Source organism: Rhinatrema bivittatum, chromosome 8 (assembly GCF_901001135.1).
Source record: "Rhinatrema bivittatum chromosome 8, aRhiBiv1.1, whole genome shotgun sequence".
Classification (NCBI taxonomy): Eukaryota; Metazoa; Chordata; class Amphibia; order Gymnophiona; family Rhinatrematidae; genus Rhinatrema; species Rhinatrema bivittatum.
This window is the reverse complement of record NC_042622.1, coordinates 183,400,583-183,415,430: the sequence shown is the minus strand read 5'-3', so window position 1 is coordinate 183,415,430 and position 14,848 is coordinate 183,400,583. Positions and strand designations below refer to the sequence as shown.

Here is a 14,848-nt window from a genome sequence, read left to right as displayed (position 1 = left end):
AGGTCAGAAAAGGGAGACGGGGGGGGGGGGCGGGGGGGGAGATGGGTGCGCATGAAGGGCACGCGCCTGTCCATCCGATTGTGTAATGCGGGAGGAGGATGGGCGCGCATATACCCAGCGAGCACACATCCGGCATCGGAGGGAAAAAAAAAAAAAAAAGGGGGTGCGATGTGGGCAGGGCGTGGCCAAGAGATGTGTGCGCCAAGTACCCGTGCATCTGGGCATGCGCCGGGTCCAGTGCCGCATAACTTTACTTCTGCCATGGAGGAAGCGTAAGTTTAAAATTGGGCAAACACATACGCATGGCCCAAGCTACTTTATAACACACGCGTGCACGTGCGCTTAGGTTATAAAACTGCCGCATCTCTGGGCTCCCGCTGACGCATGCGTGTATATATGTGCACCCGCGCACCCGTTTGAAAGCGACTGCTTCTTGGCTAAGACCCGAGCATAGCGCCAGCACTAAAGCACGGACAGCAGTCCCTTTGGCTGAGATTGTAAACCTGCCCTCAACGCCATTGGGAGCACAATGCCATTACCATATTACAAAAAAAAAAAAAAAAAAGCCTTAAAGGGCAATACGATACGATAACCAACAGACAGGATTAAACGTATTCGCCAAATTTCAATTCATAGAATTTTGTGATGTATGGGACCATCATATAAACCCCTTAATATCTTTTAGAGCCTTGCGTTATGCTCCATTGATAAATAAGAGGGCACACTTTTAATCATAGGTCCATCTTTAAATATGTTTGAGCATTTTTTCAAGCTTTTTTCAAAAATTGTGAGCATTAAAAACTGCACTTCAAAAAACAGGGAAGTAGTGCACTTTTTAAATGCTCACAATTTTTGAAAAAAGCTTGAAAACATGCTTAAACATATTTAAAGATGGACCTATGATTAAAAGTGTGCCCTCTTATTTATCAATGGAGCATAACGCAAGGCTCTAAAAGATATTAAGGGGTTTATATGATGGTCCCATACATCACAAAATTCTATGAACTGAAATTTGGCGAATATTAATCCTGTCTGTTGATTACTATTACCATAGCAGGAGGATCAAACAAACATTCTGAAAGGTTTCCACAGGGAGATCTGCCAAGCGAAAGAGGGAGAAGGAACAAAGCGAAACCCTACTGAAGAGACAGGGCCGAAAACTGGAGCCAAACTCAGTTACTGGCGTTATCCAAGAAGAGAAACTGCCTCTAACAGGAGCTTGTGGTGGCTCCAAAGCTCTGCTGGAGAGTCCAGCATCCTGTTCCACAAAGTAAGGTTAAAGTGGAATTGCAGCATCACTGAAATTAACATTATGATATATCTTAATTCAGCAAATAGCAGCCAAGCGAATTTCTTCACAAGGTGTGGTGAGTGAACTGTTCTCCATCTGGGATTTAAAACCCTTTGTGTTCCTTTTCTTAAGGTGATAATGGTAGTGCTTTGTAATTCAAAGATTGAAAATCTGCCACCTTTGTTAATGGTCCTGCAAATGCACCATCAATACTTGTACCATCAACTCCTAGCTTAATTCCTAAAAATGAAACCTGGGACAGACAGTTTTGTACTTTGGTAGAATTTATTTTATTTCCTTTCTATGCTCTTTATATAGGTAGTTCTGTAGGGTGCCTTGCACACAGATCCTGTAAATACTGTACTTAATAGATCGTTTAGATAATCACAGATGCACCAGTTGAAAGTCTGAAGGTCTTGGACAAGGTTTAAAAAATAGAAGGGCTTCAATAGAAACAGGCACCTATAGAAACTGATCCTGTCTGTATGTGAAAGTTACAAACTGGCTGAATGCACAACTTTGGAGATTGATGCAAAAGAAAGCTCTATTTCCGTGGCTTGTAACAAATCCCTACCTAACAAATTTACTGGATAATCTGGTGCATATATAAAAACTGACTTGTTACTTCTTTTCCTTGTGACTGTATGCTGGTCAGTTTGTAAGACTAAGGGCATCCAGTACCCAGCATCTCCCGAGAACACTTATATTGACTAATAAAAATACATTATACTTTTACTGAGTCTAAGTGTTCTTGTGTCCCTGGCCATAAGCATAGAGTAAGCTTTACATTTTGTCCAAAAAACTTGGGGTGTCCATACGCAAGAAGCCCTGGGGACAGCTCAGATCTTCTATGTTAGACAGCAGGTAGACAACGAAGACTCCCCCACTTCTGTGCATATGAAGATGGCTCTCTAGCCATAAGAAGCACAAGGAGAAGAAAGCAGGTTTAAGACGTCAACTTAAATTTTCTACATATTGCGCTCATTAAACAGTTGCCACAGATCTGCAAAACTCTATGGGTGATCCATTAGTACTAGAAGGTTGTTTAATCTAAAGTGAGTGCTCAAAGTTGCCAGTGGAGGTGCCCTGCAGGCACCAACCTAAAACTAGGCCCTGAGGCCTAATGTGGAGTTCAGTAGATTTCAACTAAATACACTTAAGCTATCCATTGCCAGAGAGCTGTGTCTGACAAGCTGCACATAATAGCAAGAATCCCAAAGCAAGGCACAACTTCTTACCTCTATCAGTCTCATCAGAGCAAGAGTGCACGGAACAAGGTTTCTAGTCAGGAGCCATAGCACTGAGCCAACACTACCCAGATGCATGTGAGCCATCATCTCTGAAAGATTTCAGGTGGCACAACATCATAATTTTAATGAGAAAACAAAAATCAAACACAGCAGATTGGTAAAAGGTACCTAAACTAGTGCAGGGGAACAGAAAAGGCCCCCCCAGATCTAACGGCTAAACCTCCACAGAAGGACATCCTATGGAAACACGGAGATGGACAATGCACAGGGCAGTGACTGGCAGGTGTGTATCACATCATGCTTCCTCAGCTCGCGGAGATTTACGACAAGGCTCATCTGCCGTTCGCTTAAACGGTTATCAGGTTAATTAAATAAAAAACGACCAAATAAATGACCCATCCATTCACATGGCTAAGGGCAATTTGCAAATAGGCTGCCCCTAGCTGCTTAGTCCCCACGGACCCTGTACCTCATTTTCCACAACAAAGTACACACAAACCTTCCCTTTGAGAACTGCCCACAGGTACAAAGGACCCATGGATTTTGCATCTATCCTAAGCATTCACACGGGAAGGCCTCCCCCTTCAGTTCAGCTGAAAGGTCCTTACCCAAATAAAGGGATATACAACTGTCCTCTCCTGTGCAGGATTCGGACCAGAGGCGCTAAAGAGCTTTACCGCATTTCCTGCCAAGTAGAACATCTTGAGGATCCTATTCAAAAGCATTTAGCCAGCTAAATCAATATTTGGGCACTTATCCAGCCAGCCAACTAATGAGTTAGGAAGTTAGAATTTATCCGGATAAATTAGAGGCGCTCTGGGGCGTAACTGGGAAGAGTTAACTGGCTGATTTCGATCAGACTTAGCTGGCTATGTCTGATTGGACCAAAGAGCTGTCCTAAAGTTATCCCGCTAATTTTAAGATAGCTGGCTATGTTCAATAGTGCGGCTGCACTACTGGATCTGCCTCCAAAGTTAGCCGGCTAAGTTTATCTGGGGCTAACTTTGCTATTCACACAGGGAGTGAATATGGATCTCCTTAACTTTAGATATATGTGTTAGAACGCGTGGGTCATTGGACCTTTGGCCCGCGGTGAGAGATGGTACCGCCCACGGGGAGGAGCCCCACAGGGCCTCACTGTCGGGAGGCAAGGTCAGCGGCAACAGGTGACACAGCCCAGAGAGCGCAGAGAGAGGGATGTGGATGCAACTGTCAGAATAGGTCCCCCCTGGTGGTGAGGAGCTGGGCAGGCCCCAAGGCACGGGGATGCAGGCTGAGTATGGAGGAGTGCAGAGAGAGAGAGAGAGAGCGCGTCCCCAGGGGCGGAGCCACGGAGAGCGTCAACACAGAAGGTAGGACGCAGGCTTACCCGAGGAGCGGGGATAGAGAGAGAGCTACCCCAAAGAGCGGGGAAGCGAGGTACAGTCAAAATTACACTATGTGCTGCCCTGAGGAGCGGGGGAGGGGGGGGGCGGTGCAACAGTCACAAAATGAATGCAATGGCCCCAGGATGGGATACACCTCCATAGATCCCACAAAGAAGAGTAGTGAGACAATGGCCCGTGGAGCGGGGTACACCTCCGTAGATCCCACGAAGCAGGGTAGGAAGGCAGCAGCCCGCAAGGCGGGGGTACATTTACGTAGTCTTCACAAGGCAGAGTGGTTCCAGGGCAGTCCCGAGAAGCGGGGAAGCTGGAGGGCAGAGTCCAAGGAACAGGGCCCCCGAGGAGCGGGTACCAGAGAGTGTCTCACGCCAGGAAGGACTGGAACCAGGAACTGACGGCCGAGGAGAGATCCGTAGGATTCAGCAAGGAAGGAACCCGTTGCCAAGTCGATCAGGGCCAGGCCACAACAGAGCTTTAAGAGTCCAGGGTTAGTGATGTCATCACAGGGAGACGCCCCTGAGGTTCCCGCCCTGGCGTCCATAAGAGGGGCCATGTAGCGCGCACGCAAGCCTGGGGAGGCCCGGAGGAGACATGGCGGTCGGCGGCATCCTCGCCGCTCCGGGGAGTCCTGGAACAGAGCAATGAGCAACGGAAGCGGCTGGCCACAGCCGCGAGTTTACCCAAGGGAGAGAGAGAGGTAGAACAAGAGGTGAGTAATAGTGGTCGCAGCCGCCTGCAACCGAGGGTCGTAACAATATCTCTACATTTTTGTTTTCACTTTAAGTAAAATCAGACATTTATGGACATTTGAAAGCCAATTCTCTTCCACGATTATCAAGTTAACAAAAATGATCTGAAACTGTTACATGCATCTAAACACCTTCAGGCTCCGAAGGCTGTGAGCACCGAAGCCACTTTCCAGCTGCGTTTGAGTTAAGTCTGTAAGATACACGCACAAACAGATGAAGGTGTCAAACATTTTTTTTTTTTGTTTCGTATTTTCTCAAGTTCTGTTTTCTCATGTGTGAATGCTGACAGATGCAGGTGGTGATTACATTCCTCCCCCCCCCCCATCCTATTCAACACTTTCATTTTCAATTCTTATATCAAGACAAGTACAGTTTCCCAAACAGTCCTGCAAACGTTAAGGTCCAACCGACAAGATCCTTTCACCTGGACTCCCTTACTCCGTGTCTGGGAACAGGCTTCGAGGGCTGCGCTCCCTTCCTCAGATAAAGGCAAAATGGAGTTTGGATGCCGACCCAAGCAGACGAGAGAATGCCATCCAGCGTTCCGGCAGCGCCGTTTGTTCTCCAGAAAGGCAGACCCTTTGCAGGTCGCACCGTCTCTAATTGCGCCAATAGAAGGATATTTCTGTGATGTGCCTGAGCTTTCAAGATCTATAGGTCCTTTCCTCAGACACATAAAGAAGGGATCAAAGCCATCTGGAGTGTTCTCCTACTCTGTTTGTCTTTGAATAACTGACAGAAAACAACATGATTCAGATGACAAAAAGTATCTGAAGTGCAGGGACGTTCTGTATGTTCCTACTGGACCGGTATTTTGCTCCTGTAAGGAAAGAGAGTTAGCAAACCTGCCTTCCCTCAAGCAAACTTGAGAAGGAACATGCTTAACACATTAAGATCTTTTTTATTAGGAATATAATTGCTGATTTGCACCCATTACTAGCTGCATCGCTCCAAAGATACCCAACGAGCCACAGAGGAGGAGGAGACTCAAGGCAATGCAAAGTAATTTCACTTCTTGCCTTGCAAATAAATTTAGTGCAATCTCAGTATTGTTCATCTTTTCATCACAGGATTTAATGCAAAATCTTTTAAAATCTGGCAAAAAGCTTCCTCGGGAAGGTAAAATCCAATTAGCGTAAAGTCTCGAACTGAGAAGCCTGGCCTAGTCTCTCAAAAGATGTGAAATCAGCAGGTCCTTCATATTTTCCTTTCTATGAGTTTTAGAAGTCTTTACAAGATGGAAACAGGGCATCCAAACAATGCAAAGCAGTGCAAATAGGGAACCGTGATTCTAACACACAGATACACGACGATGGATTAGTCCGTGTTGGCAGTCACCACCCCAAAAAAAGGGGTCTCTGAATCATTGAAATCCTCAGCTCAGGGTAAAGCAGAGGTAAAAAAAAAAAAAAAAAAGAAGCAAAGAGAACATTAGGAATAATTTGGAAAATAAGGAAGAGAATATGGAGCAGGTCAGAATTCTTCTACATAGATTTATAGTGCAACTGCACCTTGAGTACTGTATTCAGTTCTGGTTGCCCTATCAAGAAAGATAGAGCGGAGTTAGAAGTGAAGAGAAAAGCAACCAAAAATGATAAAGGGGAGGCTCCCTTATGGGGGAAAAAAGGCTCAACTGGTTAGGGCTCTCCAGCTTGGAGAAAAGATGTCAGAGGTTTATAAAATCATGAGTGGGGTGAACAGTAACATAGGAAACTGTTATTTACCCTCATAAATAGCATTAGGAGACACACCTAGAATCTAGCAGGTACCAGATTTTTTCAGTCAACGCACAGCTGTGAAATTTGTCGCTGGAGGATGTGGATAAGGCATCTAGCATATCTGGGTTTACATGGGGGTAGAATTTTTAGCCAGGTGAATCCCAGGGAAACCCACCATATATCCCTGAGAAGGAGCAACGAGGAATTGGATCTACTTTTTGGCATCTGCCAGGTATTTTCTAACGAGTCGGATTGGCCACTGTTGGAGAGAGGATGCTGGGGGGCTTGATGAACCCTTGGTTTGAGCCAGCATGGCAACTTATGTTCTTTAGTTTGTTGAGTGAATAAATTAAGCAGGGGCTGAATATCCCCAGTTTCTGCCTGTTTAGCAAGTTCATTTTTTTCCCCCCACAGCTTTGCAAAGGGCTTTCTGGACAGTTTCTCAGCTTAGGGTTGCCAACCCGTATTTTGCTGGTTTGGCTCGTTTTGATTAAGGAAAGTCGGCAACCTTTAAACTGGCAACCTTTAAACTGGCAAACTGCCAACCACAGATTCAAACCAAGGGTTCATCAAGCCCCCCAGCATCCTCTCTCCAACAGTGGCCAATCCGACTCGTTAGAAAATACCTAGCAGATGCCAAAAAGTAGATCCAATTCCTCGTTGCTCCTTCTCAGGGATATATGGTGGGTTTCCCTGGGATTCACCTGGCTAAAATCAAACCTAGACGACGATTCACCTTCTTTAATCAAACCTAGACGACGGCGGGAAGAGAGCTGTCCGGGGTGGGCGCAGGAGGATGAAGGGGGAACAGGTGCCAACATCCCGGAGTGAGCAGCCGACAATGCTGGCACCCCATGCGGTTGGCTTAGTCCCAGGTCTCTCCCCAGACTCGGTGCTGCCGAAGCCGCCGCTGTTCACCCGGACCAGTGGCTTCTGCCCTGGCCGCCTCTGATGCCTCAATATCGCCACCGCCTAAACTAAAACAAATGTCTCCAGGTGGGAAAGGGAGTTGTAGAGAGGGTCTGCTTGTGTGGAAGAGAGAAGGCCCGGGGGACACGAAGCTGGAGGATAGGGAAACATGTGGGCAGGGCCATTATTCAGTTTTGGAAAATTAGTGGCTATCTCAGCTCCCAAGTTATTTTGCTTGGAACTGCTTTTTTTTTTTTTGTTCAAACTGGGACATTTTTAACATTTCTGGATTTTTTTTGTTTGGTTTTTTTTTTTTTTGTTTTTTTTTTTAAAGGTTCCAAAAATTTAACTCCCTTATAATAGAATCAAGGTGGCTCTCCCAATCCTAAACAGTATCAGAATTTAACGGCGAGGAGGCAGCGTCACTTCTAGAGAGCACTAATCTAACTTGTCCGGTAGATGAGTCTTCAAAAACCAGAACAGGGAGTAATCGGAAAACAAAACAAAACAAAACAAAAAAAAAAGGACAAGGTGGTGGGGGGGGAGGGCAAATTAGTATACAAATTATTTCAGCGACCTTGGGCTGGAAAGAGCTCAGAGGGATTTTACTGAGCCCGCTGCCAGGCTCCCTGCCCACACGTGCCAGAGGAAACCAATCCTGGGGCGGGGGGGGAGTAAGAGAGACAAGAGCCGTTCTCAATAGGGCCACTCATGTGCTGAACATGTGGAGGCTTAATATAATCAGCCTGGGCAGCCCCATTCCTTGGCAGCTGGCCCACTTGAGATTTTGTTTCGCTGTTATTCCCCCTGCCCGAGGCTAATGCTTTAATCATGCAAGGTCACCAGTTCACGCCGGGCATTTAAACAGGCCGGCTAGATCCAGCTCACTTCTCTTAAGCCTATGCATTCCTTGGACAAATCGGAGCGGTCTACCCGAGGAGAATGTGATCTTTTCCAGTGCTAGCCGCACAGCGCACAGTTCGGTGATGGCTTGTGTGTAGGTGCGGCGAAAGGAAAAAAAAAAAAAAAATTCAGGCCACCAAAAATAAAATGAAAGACAGATTCATCAAGGTGACAGGAGAGGATAATGGGAGGAATGGCAGAGAGCTCCTGGGTTGCGGGGGGAAGGAGTGTGTGTGAGTGTGAGAGTGTGAGTGTGTGAGAGAGTGTGTGTGTGAGAATAGAAGGCAAATGGAGAGGGGAGCCCAGACAATCAAGCCCTCAGCTGCCCATGACAGGAGAATGGAAGGGCAGACAAAACAGGAAGAGGTCAGGAAAATTGGTGGGGTAACTTCCCCCAGATTATTTGGCGGAACTTAGCCGGAGGAGTCTTCCACTGAGCATGCTCTGATAAAACTTTACCCGAATACAGTTATCCGGCTCTATTTAGGATAGCGTCGTCCCCACCCCCGCTAGCACCGAATATAGGGGCTAAGCCAGATTAATTTCAGCCACGCTCTCAGAAAGCCTTATTTTTTTCTCTGGCTAAGTTTTAGCCGAGTAATGGATTAACCGGGTAAGATGTCACTGGTAAGAAGGGGCAAGAATTTCAAATCTTGGGGGGTTTTTTTCCCCCATCCGGCTAACTTAAAACCTTCGAGGTTGACGTTCAAAGTTTTAAGTTAGCCAGATGGATAAACAGAATTCAAGAAAGCCTGGGATAATCACAGAGGATCCTGACTTAGGACAGCGAGGGGAGAAAGTCAGAGATCAGCTGGGGCCTAAAGGCAATGCAACAGGAACTAAATTAGGTAGCCTATACGGGCCTTCTGGCCTTAGATTTGCCCTCATGTTCTACAGTTCTAAGTGTCCGACCCTACTTATTTATGGTGTCAGTGTGCAGTATAAAGCATCCCAGCGATGAATCAACTCACAATGAATTAAGAACAAAATTGCAGCTTGCACAGGCAACGTGCATCAGAGCCAAATCGAGCAATGCACATTCAAAGTCTTAATCGGCTAAGAAGGCAAATCTTCAAGCTATCCGTGCCACCGGGACGGAGTCTACAGGCACTTCCTACTCGTGAACTTCCCACAGAGCGTCGGAACAGAGGCACAAGCGTGCTCTCCCTTTAAAACTCGCGGCAGGTACAAGGTTCCAGAATACGGTTGCCATGACGGCTGGGCGAGGTAACCCAGGCAGCAGGGAAAGAAGGGGGTCCAGGGCATTCTAGGCCGGCTGAGGCTGGCTCCGACTGAGCTGGAAGCCCGGAAGAAACAGCAAGACGCTGCCAGGCCAAATCTATATCTATAAAACACTAGTTATAGTTATAGAGGCATTAATTAGCTAAAGTGCTTACTCCTGGTAATCCACATTTATACTGGAGGTCACTGAGCCTCTTCTGACAGCACTGCCAACAGAGTGGAATGCCAGGGTGCCTACAGAAGGAACTGGCACGGTGCTCGACACCCTCAGTCTGGTCTGCGGGTGTTCGGTCAATCCTGGGGGTCCAGGCATAAACACAGATCCAACGCAGCCCCACCGGCAGGCGTTCGCTGTCATCTCCTGAGGCTCACGGATTCCATTTTGGCTCGTCTGCATTCACTCCTCCTAATCCATTTTGAGAGAAATATTTGTCACCAGTCTCAGTACAACATCTTGCTATTTATAAAGCCTGTGTGTGGTGTGTCAGTGCATGCATGAGACTGGGGAACACGAAAAACCAGCTTTGCACCGAGCTCCAAAAGCAGAACGCAGACATCGTGAAGCCTCAGTCCAACCTAAGAAACAGACCTTGTCCATCCGCCGCTCAGGTGCTGTTGTCACTGAGCCGCGAGCGGTCTTCCCACGCCACTATGGGGTTTCTCGACAACCGGTTCAAAAAAAAAAGTCCTCGCCAGTGCCAGGTTAATGCACACCTGCGCGCAGGCAAAGCTGAAAGCTGTCCTCGCTCGATCAAGCCCGGCCGCTGCCTGCAGCGCTCAGTGGCACACGCCAGCCAAGGGCTCTGCCGAGATCCGCACAGAGCGGCAGAACCACAAACAGATTGTGCCAGGAGGTTTTCTAAATCATCATCATCACATACTGGTTGTCACCCCCCTCCCCCCCAGAATGCCTCAGTCATCCACCGATCAACCCAATATATTAAATTATCTCCTGTTTATCCACAGCGATTCCCAGCACTTTTAAGCACATCTCAAATGCATTTTACCTTTGAAGACATGCAGGCAAAATGTCCTCAGGAACAGGACGAACCCATTCGCACAGGAGCCGCGATGCTGGAGAAATACACCCTCCGCTATTATCTCGATATTTGTAGGGTTGGTTTTTTTTTTTTTTACAAAATGTTGGCAAGTTTGCACAAGCAGGGGCGTCAGGATTCAGGAATAAATCTCATTCTGTCTACAGCAGCCAACGAGCCCATGCGCCGACTGCCTGGGTGTCTGCAGTATCTTTCATAGGATTAAAAAAAAAAAAAAAAAAAACGCCCGTCAGATACTACCTTCTAGGAAACTTACTTTCCCTCTATTTTAAATTTAAAAGACATGACACCTTTTTTTTTCCAAAATGTTACCAAAAAACCTTAATAAAATTTGCAAAACATCAGATACCAGGATAAAATGTTAACATAAACCAGAGCGCGCTCAAAGCTCACCAGACCGGAGTTGACATAAGGCAAAGCAAACGCTCCAGAATTAAAAATGCAAAAATTCAGTTTGGCAGCCCAGTTTTTCTCACTGCTATCAAGCGTGCTAGAGAGTCCAGGGCTCTGCTTAAGATGATGAATAAAAGATTTAGCGGTAGAGAGACTCAAAGGGCGGCGGAGCGGGTAAGATGACCGGCTAATTCTAGCCAGGTGTTTTTAGGAGAATATTCTACGCACCCTAACCAGCTAGGTTTTCAGCCCCCTGTTCACCCTCTTTTCCACCTGACTGTAAAAAAAAAAAAAAAAAAAGACCGCGAGTGTCCGTAGCCACCTCCTCACGTCCCCTCCCTGAGAAAGCTTTTGAAAGATTGCCACCATGGGTATCCCCCCCCCCCTGCTCTCCCTCCCAATGTCCCTGGCACTTGAAAACATTTTGGAAGAACGCTCCCGGACACTACTTCCACCTTCATCCTGATGTCCCCCCACTTAAGAGACACATTTTCGAGGCGGCCTGCACAGGCAGAGGTGAATTTTAAAAGCCTGGCATGCAAACAAACAAACATCAGGAGATATGCGCACAAGTCGGGGTCGCGCATGCCCAGCGAAGTTTTAAAGCCGCCCAGAGATGTGCAGGTAAATTACTTATGTGCACGCCCTGATCCCCTGCCGTGCAAGTCTGTTTCCACTAGGGATAAGGTGTACATTGGGAAATGTTTAAAAACTAGCTATACTTGAGGGGTTGTTTAAGGGTCTGGAGGGACTGGGGGGGAGTGCAAGTTATTTAACCTGGAAGGTTCGGAGGACCTAGATCTTAACTGGGCAAACGGGTGAAACTGGCAATGGCCTGGAAGTGTGCCCCTTTTAAAAATTCCCCCCACATGCAACAGAAGCAGGCTTTACACGTACATGAGTGAGCCCGTTTAAAATTGGGTGCATGTGTGCACGGTCAGGCTATTTTTTTTTTGTTTGTTTTTATATTTTTTTTATTGGTGATTAACATATCAGTACAATATAAGCAAATTGCAAGTAATACATCACCATAAGTTACCATGTTTATTCCCAGAGTTAACCCCGCCCCCCCTGCCAACCATATAGGGTTATCTAGTGGGAAGTCTTGGTTATTCATTAGGCTCTGTTGGTTCCATTCCCACACTTAAGCTAATCCATCTCCAGAGGCACGCCACCTCAAATAAGCGTCCCATGTACTATGAAAAGATGGAAGGTTTTGTCTTAGCCGCTGTGATTTTGTACATTGTGCATACATGATCTAGTCTTCGCAATGCAGCCGAGATCTGTGGTCCCCGAGTCAATTTCCATGAGCTGGCGAGCTCCAATCGCGTAGCCTTGCAGGCTTGGAGACAGAACGGATGTGTTGCCTTCGCGGTCATTCCTGCCGTGTTATGTAATAATGCAAAGTCCAAAAGGGAACTCAACTTGGATCATTTAATATGGACACTATTTTATAACATGCAACGTGCATATATGTGCATTAAGTTATAAGATGGCTGCATCACTGGGCACGCACCAGTGCACATGCACCAATGTGCGCCAGTGTGCCGGTATGGAAGTTACCATCATAAACCCCAGTTCTATGCACATAAGTGGCTCGTTAGAAAACCTGCCAGTCTCTGTGTGCAAAAAGTGCGTGTGAACTTTTGCTCTGAAAATTTGTGGGGCGTCTGTGGGTAAGAAGTACCCCAAAGCTTTCCAGTGTTGAAAATTCTCCTTGAAAATAATATATATATTTTTTTAATGTCCCTGCTAACCACTCCTTCCTTCCTTCCCTTGTCCCACCATTGTACAAAGCAAACAAAAAAGTCCCTGTGCCATCTCTCCTTCCTCCTGATCTGCAAAATAAAAAGTATTTTTTAAAAAAGCCCTATCCGGGATCCCTGGTCCGTCACGTCTGACAAAACATCAGGGGGCTGGGGATTTCCCCCGCGCTCCCTCCCGTCCATAGGGAGGGTCATTTTTAGCAGCCTGCGTGCGGTACAAAGTCTGTTACGAAAGTTCACGGGTCAGGCCGCTGCGCACAGGACGTTACAACTCCTGCTCCCTGCCACCTGCTCACATCTGCTTATTTCTTCCCCCTTCCCCCCCGATGCGAGAGGCGAATATTGAGGGGCCGGAGAGTATGACAGTCACCCGGGTAACTTTAGGGCAGACGTTCTGGGGACCAGACTTACCTGGATAATTTTAGGTGGGCAAAAGGGCTGAAGATCAGCGCTCACCTGCCAACATTAATCCAATGCCCCCGGGTCACCAATTTTTTTTAACCTGCTTAAAATGTACCCGCTCAGCAGGGCGGGACATTCAAATCTCAGGGTTTGACAGGTTAACTTCAAAATTACCTAGACAAACCTTTTCTGAATACTGACCTCTGAAATGTTGTGATCTGCCTTGAACTCGTTTCATAAGGCAGAATAGAAGAATTTAAAATAAAGTAATAAATATGAATTACAGCAGGAGTGGGCAAACTCTTGGGCCCAATGGTCACGCTGGGGGCCCAGTCGGGGAGGGGGCTGAGTGACTGAGGAGCCCCTTCCTGAAAGTTTGAGGAACGGGTGCTCCCTGCAGGTCCGGAGAGCAGAGGGGGGTCCGGCGAGCCTCAACCACCAGCCCCTCAGTTTCTGGCTTGCGGTTCAGACTCTTCCGTCTGGCACAGGTCGCTTCCAGCTGGGGCGCCTCCTGCAGTCTTCACCGCCGTGGGCCGGGTTAAAAGCCCCTGCAGGCCGGATGAGGCCCAAGCGCCACGGATTGCCCATCTCCGTGTCAGAGAGTTCATGCATTAGTGCAGGGGAGAGCAGGGACAGTCTGAGGTTACATACGGTAAGGGGTAGATTTTTAAAAACCGCGTGCACGGTTCCCGGCACACGCACCCGCTGGTGGGAGCATGTTATAAAATCCGTTGGCTGCGCCTGCGGGGGGGGGGGGGGGGGGGGGAGAAGTGAATTTTAGTAAATTACAAGCGGCGACGCAATTGGGCCTTCCTCCGTTCCCTAACCCTCCTCCCCCGCCTAACCTTCCTTCCCTTTCCCCTCTCCACCCCGACCCCTAGCCCCTACCTACCCGAAAATCTTTTATTTTTCTCCACTTACTGCTCCTCATCCAAGGATACGATTCTGCGAACTCAAACGTGCCCTCAAGCGCCCACCCCCTGCCATGCCCAGGGACGCCCCCTTTAACACTGCAGCTAAAAGTGTGCTGTGAGCCTCGCCGTGTACTCTTTAGCCACTCCGTGCCTGCAGTTTCCAGACAAGCCATTCCTTCCAAGCAAATCACTCTTTACCTGGGCAAATGATTGTGAAAATGGTCTTCCCCGTGTGTCCAGGCAGGGGGTGGAAATTAAAAGCTTAGTCCAGGTGGCCTTCGGTGTGCCGGTTAATAGGCATGGCAGGGAGAAAGGGAAGCTGAAGTGACGCACGCCAACTCAAACTGCACCGGGCTTCGACAGGAAGGGCTTCAGCCTCTGTACGTGCAGCTAGCGCAGAGGGTCAACGTGGTTGTCTGCTTGTTTTTTTTGGTTTTAACATACACGTGGACAAAGAGCGATTTACCCAGAGCAAAACGCAGAACCAGACCAGGTCACAAATTCCAGCCCAACCCCACGGGCCGATACAGTAAAAATCGCGGGACAGTGGGCGAGCGCCCGCTCTCCCGGCGTGTGCACAGGACACTCCCAAATTCAGGCAGGGTACAATAATAAAACATTCATAAAAGTAGCTAGCAAAACATAACAGACAAAACAACAAAAACATAATAAAATAATTGCAATAATCTGCGAGGCGGAATTAAAACTCTGGAGTGGTAGGAGATGAAGCAATAGGGAGAGACTACTGGAATGCTTCATTAAACAAATGGGTTTTCGATGCCTTTTTAAATAACTTTGCATCTTGTGTGAGACAAAAAGTGAGGGGAAGCGAGCTCCAGAGAACGGGTCCATTACGAGCTGCTTTGAG

At 47.5% G+C, this 14,848-nt stretch overlaps 1 protein-coding gene across 8 annotated transcripts in view; it reads right to left on the bottom strand.

The window, feature by feature from the left end:
* KSR1 (kinase suppressor of ras 1) overlaps positions 1-14,848 on the bottom strand; it is a 170,726-nt gene that overhangs the window by 57,824 nt on the left and 98,054 nt on the right. The gene's annotated exons all lie outside the window — the stretch shown is intronic.